General features: G+C 37.7%; 1 pseudogene; it reads left to right on the forward strand.

Annotated features, from left to right (window-relative positions):
* The first annotated feature begins 3,361 nt into the window (after positions 1–3,361).
* LOC143676068 (ubiquitin-conjugating enzyme E2 variant 2 pseudogene) lies at positions 3,362–3,640 on the forward strand (annotated as a pseudogene).
* The last annotated feature ends 4,166 nt before the right edge of the window (positions 3,641–7,806 follow it).

Below are 7,806 nucleotides of genomic sequence, written 5' to 3' on the forward strand. Positions count from 1 at the left end.
CTTTATTTTTAGGATTTTATTCCCTACCAGCCGTCTGAAGGTTAAAGAAGGATTGGGGGTGCATCCTAATTTTTTTTTTTTTAATTTGACATCTGTGCAGAATAGAGAGCAAGAGTTTGTCTCCAAAACAGGTGATCAGTGGTCTGCAGTCAGAAAGCTGCTGAAGCACTAAGTGCCAACCAGTGTGGACTTATGGAATATGTAGATGTTATACAGAGGTTCCCAGAGAGACCTGGGACATAGGCAAAGTCTAGACAAAACTGGCCGTGCAGAGTGGGAACACGATATAATGTTCTGTAGGTGTTTATAAAACAATGTCCCTGAAATTAGATAGATTTGGGATATATGAGGTCACCATATACTTTTCTTTTATTGTAACATGCATCCCTCATGTTAAATTGAGATGCATATAACCAATCATATATATACATAGGATAAAGTGGTGCCTGTGTCATTTCTTTTCCTTTTTTATGTTTTGCTCAAAAAGTTGATATTAAAATGATGAGGTATCTCACAATCTATGTTATCTTTGAACTGAGGAAATATGATGCTAAATATATTTTTTAAAAAAAAGACTGCAAAATAATGCACAAATTATCAGTCCCAATTATCTGCGGGTTATGGGACTATGAGCAGTTTTATGTTTCCTTATGTTGTTCAGTTGTATAAAACTTCAATGTAGCAAAGAAAAACCTAATAAAGGTTATTAAAATTCTGGATGGTATTCAAAACAAGGAATCTGATCAGAAATTGAACAAGATCACAAACAGCTGACAGTCACTATTTTTCAAATCCACGTCATGAGCCATGCACTGGCTAGACATTCACTCCTGGGAATGGCAGAAAGAGTCAAACTAATTGTGCCACCAAGGAACACATCTCTAATGCCCTTCTCGAATTATCCTCCTCTTACCCTATTGGTGTCTGTACTGCTGAGTCTCTGATAGAGGCAAGGTGCCAAGAGCTCTGAAAAGAAGAGCATTTTACAAGCTAAAGGAACAATAAGTTGTGAGAGGAGAATAAGATCTCTTTAGCCCTTTGCATGTTGGACACCCAATGCTTTCAGAGTGTTGCTCTTGGTCAGACTTCCTGCTTTATTAATTCCAAAGGCCATAAGTGACTCTGTGGAGTTACCAGAAGTTTTATAAAATGGGAAAGTAACAAAGTAATATGAAGTATCTTGTCCTTTCCTAGTACATGATGTGCATGAATATTTTAGTTAATTCTCCCATCAGGCCTATGCATTTAGCATTATCATCCCCATTTCAAGGAGAAGAAAATTTCCATAAAGATTTTTCTAAGGTTATACAGTTGTGAGAAAAAGAGCTGGCATTCTACCCAGGTTTCTGACTACAACTTCAAAGTTCTTTCCACCACCCTTAGCTATTTCCAAACACATATTCATCTTCATGCTCTGTGATCCCTTTCCTTCCCCCCGCTTTTTCCCATCAGGAGAGGTTGTCTTACACACTCACTCTGTTTTCAGGCTGTATAGTACACACACTTACACTTCTGGACAGTCTATCTCAGTAAGTTCAATTTCAATCCCATGTTGAGATGTGAATTTTTTTCATTTCTTTTTTTTTTTTGGTCCATCATTGCACAAGTCCCCAAGTGAAATTCTCGTTGATGTCAGTAAGAGTTTCGTCTGGGGACCAAAGAGCCAAACACATAATATCAATCCATACCACAAATGAACTTCAGAGGGAGACAGTCTGTGTAGGCAGTGTCAACTTTGCAACTGAAAGTCCAGAGATACAATGGGTGGGCTTGTTTCAAAACCAAAGAGAAGTCATGCCAACAGCAGGAAAGGGGTAGGAGTTCGCACTAAGGGACACGTGGAAAAAAGAATAATTACCTGGAGCTCTAGCAGAGGAAATAGATATGGAAATATATACACTCTCTTCACCCTGGGAATATACCTATATAGGACTTTTCCTGTGGGGTGGGCAGCTTTCCTTACCAAACAAGCAAACAAACAAAAATACCTAATAAAATGTTTGCTTTTTAAGAAAGTCAAAACTCTTTTCTTTTTTTTTCTTCTATTTTTGTTTTTTGAGCCAAAAGGAGATTGGAGAATAGAACTGTTTAATTTTCATAAAGGTCATTTGTCTTTACAGCAGCACTTCTGAAAGAACAGAGTCCTTTCCAATGGTATTTCCAATATGTAAAATGTTGGATTGATTATTAGCTGCTACCTGGAACATTGTGTCAAGGAGATGCTGAAGGTACAACTGGCTGAGAAAAAAATAACTCCCATAGGCATGGGAGAGAAAGGAGGGGACAAATGTATGATCTGTCATCTTTAATCTAGAGCTGAATTTTTAGAAAAATCAGGAAATGCTTACATAATGTAAGTACCAAACGGAAGGAAAGGCACACCGACATAGAAAATCAATAATGTGTGGGGTATGGAGAGAGAAAATATAGAAATAGTCTATTCCTTCATGTGTCATTTGAGGTTCATTTGAAGAGAATGCCTGCTTTGATGCTAATTGTTCAACAGAACAGACAGAGATGTGATTGTTGGGACAGTACAGAACTATCAAACTAGAGACTCAATCAAAAGAGTTTGACTTATTTCTACTATAAAATTTTTATTAAGTAACTACAATGTGACATTCCAAGGGCATGTACCGAGAATACAGTGATGCATATATATACATATATAGCATGGACTCCACTCTTGGAGAGCTCTGAGAAAAATGCTCAGGAAGAGAATAAAATTCAAAATGGTGAGATGAGTGCTGTGATAAAGATAAAGACAAAAGGGAAGAGATAAGCAAGATAAATCAGACACAAAAGGACAAATATTGTGTGATTTCATTTGTGTGAAATATCTAGGATAGGCAAATTCATAGAGACAGAAAGTACATTAGAGGCTACCAGGGGTTGGAAGAAGGTGAAATGGGGAGTTATTGTTAAGAGGTGGTGCAAAGTCTCTATTTGGGTTGATGAAAAAATTGTAGAAATAGTGGTGATGGTTGCAAAACGTTGTGAAAGTAATTAATGCCATTGAATTGTGCATTTAAAAATGGCTAAAATGGAAAATTTTGTTATATATGTATGTTCTCTTAACTGAAAAGAAAAAGCAATGAGCAAAACAAAAAAGGGAGTGACATTAGGCTGTAAAACGACATGACAGGATTCAGTGAATATGTCAAAACCAGACCACCAAAAGCACAGAATATATTAGTCCTAAATAGCATGATAGGCGACTGAGTTAAGTTGCGCAGGAGAAGATAGTGGTCTCCATAGGAGTTAAGGTTCCTAGTAATTTTTCTTGTTGGAAGAACTTGCAGAAGGACAAAAGGAAGTAGACAATGGTACTCTTAGCTGAAGCCTGGAAGATGATGAAGATATGACACTTACAAGGTGGGCAGATGTGACTATTGGGCCACCAGGAGCAAACTACCAAAACAGAGTATATAGCCTGAGAGTAGAATGTGGACTTAAACACCCAGAAGCTCCTCCATCAGTTAGACTTGTAACAAAAATTAATATGAATAGAATAAATAATTCCAGTGGAATGGTGGGTGCATGGAGCATACCAGTGTTAGCAAAATGGCAAAATTGGTATAGCATTAAAATCGTGCTTCAAGAGCTAAGACAACTGATGATGTCCAAAGGAAATATGTAGCTTCCACAGCCCCCAGAAGGACAAACATACAACAATTAATTTTAGATGATCTCAAACTTGTCTTAAATCGACAACCTTCTACTCATGTTAATGTACTCAAAGTAGAATTCAGGTCTATAAGATGAAAGCATGGCAAGAAGTGTTATATTGCTAGGGAGGTACAATGAACATTGTTGAAAATCGTGTTAATTTTTAAAGCATTGTGGGTGCTGACTACTAGTAGTATCATAAATATGTTCAGGATTGCTTTGATACCTGTATTTATAATAAAAAATTTGGGGGTGTCAATGAATTTTTATTGAAGGCTATTCCCTGTGTGTAACTTGAAACAGACGTAGTAAATATTTATTTACAGTCTTTGTTTAACAAACCATGCATTTAAGGTTAAGTGAGACCAAATAAAAGGAAATAGGTGTATGGACATGTGATTTTGAAATTAATGTTAGTCTTGAAATGTAAATAAAATGTGGGAAGTAAAAAAAATAGCATGATAATTTGTATGACATAATAAGAAACATAAGCTATTGATGTAGGTATAATCATAATTAGCAATAGATACATAAAAATTAGCAAACTAGCTAATTAGGGAAATCTACCTGTTTTGTGAAGCTAGTTTCAAAGTCCCAGCTCTGTCTAAAAGGCATTGGATTTCAAGCTTGATACTGAATACATCTCTGCTTCCAGAAGGGACTGACTTTGTGGCTTTCCTCACTCCTCTTCTCTGAGACACAGTTTTTTCATTTATGAGATTTGCCTAGAAAATCTAGACAATGAAATTAGCTAACACCTTTGAAAAACATTGCAATCTGAGTCTGGAGCTGAGTAGGCAAGGTAAAGAGTACGGGGAGGTCAGGTTGGGGAGGGAATCAGGGAATGGTCACATGCACTGCATTTTGAGCTTGTAGGATTTTAGTTTCATGATAAAGAAAAAGCTGCTCGAAGGTTTTGAGCATGGGGTGACAACAGCTGGCTTATATTTTACAATACTAATTTTGGTCCTTCTTTTAAAATAGAGTGTATAGGAAACAAGGAAAAAATTAGGAAAGTCAATTGGAGACTATTGCAGTGATCCAAGATTATGGTGGTTAAAGCTAGAAGGACAAAAATTCATAGGATTCTGGTAATATTTCCAAAGCAGAACTTACAGATTTGCTGAGCGATTGGATGCAGGATATGAAATAAGACAGAAGTCAAGGTAGACCCTTAGGTTTTCCATCTGTGCCATGGGAAGAATGAAGTTGAAACATACTAACGGCAAGCACAGGGGAGAACCAGATTTGCAGGACCTTGGGTGGGAAATTATGGTTTTGGTTTTAAATATGTTTCAGTTCAAGATTCCTATTAGAACCCAAAGAGAGATGTGAAATATGTAATAAAGGCATCTGGAGTTCAAAGGAGAAGACTAGGCTAAGGATAGATATATGGGAGTAGTTAGGATATGGAAGAAATTTAAAGCCATTAAAGCAAGGGAGTTAGTATAAAGGAGAGGAACTGAAACTGAACTGGAAGAGGGAGGGATGCTGGGGGAGGTAGAGAAGGGCTGGGCTCCAGCTTAACAACAGTAAGGGAAGTGAGAAGCAACCTGCAAAGGGCGCTTCAGTAGAGTAAGCAATGAGAATGAGGAGAGCTTGATGTGTTAGAAATTACCAGAAGGAGAGAGGAATCAGCTGAATCAAGTATTTATGAAAGAGAGTAATTTTAACACTGAGAACTCACCATGGAGGTACCTGATTTGAGGGTATGATAAGAGCTGTCATGGTGAAGTATTGCGGCCAAAACCCTGATGTAAATTCTTTCAAAGTATAGACATCACTATCAAGGAGTTTGCTATAAAAAGAAGAAGAAAATGGAGTAGTAACTGGGGTGCTTTGGAGTCAAGGTGAGCACACCATTAAAAAAACCTCATCATCCTTTGGTGGAGGCAGAAATAAAAATTGGTAATTGCAAGAGAGTTTGGCCAGAAAATGAAAGAAGGGAAACATGGAAACAGAGAGGAGAAGTATGTAGCCTGGATTTTCTGAGAATTTTGGATAGAGACAGCTGTCAGGGAAGTCTTCCTGGAAAAGAGGATGAATATGACCAGTCTTAGATTTAAGGAGACAGTTCAGAAATAACAGGAGTGCAGGAGTGTATTCTGGGCAGAGAAGAATCATGACCCCTGACCAGGAAGTATGAAACAATATGGTATTTGCAAAGAAAGAGAAGTGGAAGCAAAGCCTGATTCAGGGAGTGGCAGAAGAGGTTAGAAATGTATTGGGTCTTTTCAGGGAAAGCTGTTAGAGCACACCATAAGGAGTTGAGATATTATCCTTGGACAATGAGCAGAGGGCTATGGTCACTGGTAGAAACAATGTGAGATTGATAAAGTGATAGCAGATATTGCTATTGCATTTATTTATTCTTTCAATCATTCATTCATTTGACAAATACTTATTGAGATACAAAATTGGAAAAAATTCTTTGTTAGACATCAGAAAGATGATAAATAAATAGAATGGGATTGTTTTAACTAAATGGTTGGGTAGAAGGGTCTGGTCATTGAAGTTTATTGGGGCTTCACTCTCCACACTTGATTTTTTGCTGTATTCTATCCAAAGCTCCTCCCCCTGGATGCTTACCTCACTTTAAAACCCCTAATATCCAGAATTTTCTCCCCTTGTCCCGTGGTACTATTCTAACTGGGGCCACTCCCTCCATGCCCCGTCATATGAAACTTTCTCTTCTTAGAGCTAATTCTTGGATACAATCTGAGAAGAAAAAAAAACACTATGCTGATGAAGCATGGACTAGCTCGCTTTTATCCTGTAACATATCTGCAATTTAACAGAAAGAAGAGAAACCAAAGAAAGAATAGCTCAGACCTGGGAGAGTTCAGTGGAGAAAATACAATGTGGAACATAGTTTTGGTTATTTATATCTTTTTGTGCTCCCCATAATATGCCATGCAGCAAGCTATTTACAATAGCATCTAGTACACCATGGCAAATCTGCCGGCTGGATGATTTTAGCTTCAAAAGTTTAAATTGCTCATGTAATTCTTTAAATGTCATCTTTTAGAAGTATTTAAAATATTTTTCCTCTACATATAAATTTTCAAGTTCCTGAAATAACTGTCTACACAACTGTGTATTAATGTGTGTATTAACTTTTGATTCTTAAATACAGTTTTCAATGTAAAACTCTCATTGTGAGAATATATTTAATTTCAAGTCTCAATGTTTGTCACAAAGAATCCAGTAGTTCTTGCTCACCTCTCAGGATGTCCAGACTTGCATTTGACAAGTAGATTGTGCTGTTGTTTTGCTGGAAGTTTAGTTTCGTGAGAGCTGGTTTCTGTTGTTGCTGTTGTTTGTTTGTTTTACTACTGATCTTTATTTTCCTTGTAGCCTAGCTGAATGCCTCAGTAAATGTTTTTTTGATTTTTCAATCAAACTCTATTGATATCAGGGCTCTTGTTCTCAAGGAGATGATGATTTAGTTGAAGAAATGAGAACTCTGCAATGGAAGAGGAAACCAACAATCAAGGGAGAGCACCATCAATGCCAAAGAAAAGTTAAGTCAACAAAGGGAGTGAGAGTTTTGAGGAGGCAATTGTCGTGGGGGTATCACAGATTCTCTGCATAGTCAAAGAATAAAGGTTCCAGGAGCAGGTTGGGTCCCCTGGGGGCACTGAAGTTTAGAAGGCATTCAGGAAGGCAGAAAAGAAAAAAAACACTAGGAAGGTGTGCCCATTTGAAATTGTTGTATACCTCAGAAAAGCCATGTTCTTTAATCTTCATTCAGAATTACTGAATGGGATCTTTTTTATTGTTTCCATAGAGCTGTGACTCACCCAGTTGTATGTGGTAACTTTTGGTTAATCAGTTTCCATGGAGAAGTGTCTCCACCTATTCAATTTGGGTTGACTACTGGAGCCCTTTAAGAGGGAACCATTTTGGAAAAAAACTATAGTGCCAACAGAGCCCACACAGCCAGAGATCTTTGGAAATGCAAAAAGAAAGTGCCCCCAGGAAGACTTACAAATTGAGGAGAGAAAGCTAGCAGGTGTCACCATTTGCCTTCCCAGCTAAGAGAGGTGTCCAGAAGCTAGAGATCCCAACAGACACTAGCAACATGACTTCCCAGCTGACAGAGGTGATCCAGATGGTATCAGCCTTTCTTGAGTG

The sequence above is a fragment of the Tamandua tetradactyla genome, chromosome 3, assembly GCF_023851605.1.
Source record: "Tamandua tetradactyla isolate mTamTet1 chromosome 3, mTamTet1.pri, whole genome shotgun sequence".
NCBI lineage: Eukaryota > Metazoa > Chordata > Mammalia > Pilosa > Myrmecophagidae > Tamandua > Tamandua tetradactyla.